Source organism: Thunnus albacares, chromosome 8 (genome assembly GCF_914725855.1).
Source record: "Thunnus albacares chromosome 8, fThuAlb1.1, whole genome shotgun sequence".
In the NCBI taxonomy this organism is placed as follows: Eukaryota; Metazoa; Chordata; class Actinopteri; order Scombriformes; family Scombridae; genus Thunnus; species Thunnus albacares.
This window is the reverse complement of record NC_058113.1, coordinates 8,642,543-8,644,546: the sequence shown is the minus strand read 5'-3', so window position 1 is coordinate 8,644,546 and position 2,004 is coordinate 8,642,543. Positions and strand designations below refer to the sequence as shown.

At 35.2% G+C, this 2,004-nt stretch overlaps 1 protein-coding gene across 15 annotated transcripts in view; it reads right to left on the bottom strand.

The window, feature by feature from the left end:
• Positions 1-965: 965 nt before the first annotated feature.
• Positions 966-2,004, bottom strand: part of LOC122986933 (plectin-like) — a 128,260-nt gene continuing 127,221 nt past the window's right edge. For all 15 annotated transcript variants that reach the window (XM_044358458.1, XM_044358460.1, XM_044358461.1 and 12 more), the window contains 2 exons: positions 1,873-1,989; positions 966-1,698 (listed from right to left, as the gene is read on the bottom strand). The gene's annotated coding sequence lies outside the window, so the exon portion shown is untranslated. The remainder of the gene's footprint in view (positions 1,699-1,872; positions 1,990-2,004) is intronic.

Here is a 2,004-nt window from a genome sequence, read left to right as displayed (position 1 = left end):
ACACTCCCTTTATCCTGCAAGAGAATATTAGGAATAATAAACATATTCCTGCACCAATTCTTGCATTTGGCTCTGTTACTTCTATAGCATTTCTAGCTGCTTGGGCTGACACTTTTCATTTAACACATTTATAATTAATTATGCTATACAGTATATGATGATATGAGTTTTATATTCTGTTCTCTGTGTTCTTACCTCCCTGCTTCCAGCCTCCGATGCAGGGAGAGCTGGTAGGGAAAGGGTCAGATCTGAGTAGTCAAGGGAGCTGAGTGAAGAATTCTGGGAGGTAAATGCCCCGTTGCTCCTGTTGGCAGGCTCCTCCATTGAACCCTGCGACTAATGTTGGCACACGCAGCAAAATATGTATGTGTGCAATATGATGGCAGTGGATGTAAATCCACAAACATACCAATAATGTCCAGTGGAGTGTTTTATACTCTGATCTGGATACATTTCTGGAAAAAATCAAAACTTCTCATTTTGGGTGGAGTTAAATCAGTTAAAATGTATAAGCAATTTCAAAATAAGCCTCTCATCAGCCTTCAAAAACCTTGTCAGACCCTGATCATCATTAATCTGACAAATACCTGATATTATAGCAATTATACATTTATAAACCACAGTGTTAACAATAGGATCAATTGTGGAGCAGTAGTTGTTACACTTGATTCACTGTGGATAAGTGTAGGCCAGTCTAACACTGCCCTCTTGTGGTCAACTACTGCTTATCACCTTCAAAAAATAAAATATACTCTGTGCAGCAATAAAGAAGGTAAAAATTATGGTGTCACTTTTCCACTGTGCCATGTTTACAATATTCACACTATCCATTATATTCACTCTGTCCAAGACAAGCTATTACTTTTCTTAAATGGCTGCGTTGCAACTGTCATCTGTTGCACTGAAAAACATATAATGAAAAACAGTTCCAGATGCATATATATTAATGTACGAATGACAAGGGGGCCTCTCCAGAGCACATTTATTTACAACACAGTGTTATTTTCAGAACATACAACAGAGTCCACTATTGCTAAAATCAAAATCAGCTCAGTTACATCTGCAGTTCTCTTTATTTTCATTTTTCCCAAATATCCTTTGTAAAGTTAGTGAAACATGCAAAGCAAATTCATGATATATCAAAAACATGATGAAAACAAAATAAAAACATTTACAGAGGTAAAACACTTTAAAGATGCATAACAGAAACAGTTGCTGTGGAAAAATAACTATAAGCAAAATAAAGCTTCAAGCTGTTTTTTAGTTCGCATATGGAAATCTGTATGAGTTAATTTTATATAATACATTCATGCAATGTGGTGATATATAAAGTATGCCAATTCTCAAAATGCCTTTCATTAGCACTTTGGCTGGGCTGAATTTTACAGTGAGAGATAATACAAAAATATACTCAGTGGATTTAGGACTAGCTAAATGAAGATATGCTGTCCTTCCACTACAGTTAATCCCAATTTAAACAAAAGAATCTACACACAGATGCATGTATGCTTTGGGAGTGTATCAGGATTTGACAACATAAATATCACTATCAGCATTCAAGTAATAAATATATGAAAAACAGGTAATGAATGAAGAGTGTTCCTAGTAAGGCATCCCAAGATGGTGTCAGGTTGACTCAGCCTCAGCTCTCTTCAAATGTGATGTGCAATGGAAGAAAGGACATACTCAATGGCAGATCTAGAAATGAAAGAAAATGACTATGAATTAAAATCAATGAAATGAAATAAACAAAACCATGCAATGAAAAAAAATACAATTTAAATGAAAATTGCAAAACAACCTTGATGAAACTTTGCTTCATCTTTTGCAAATTAAATTAAAATGACAATGTTTTCAAGTTATTTACTGTACCTGCATTACTGCTTGATGATGACATGGACTCACAAATCCATCCAAGTTGGGGTAATCATGTGCTCTAGCCAACTGAGTATCTGTGCTCATATGTTGGATCCTGAGAGACTGAGGCAGCTGTAAAAAAAAAAA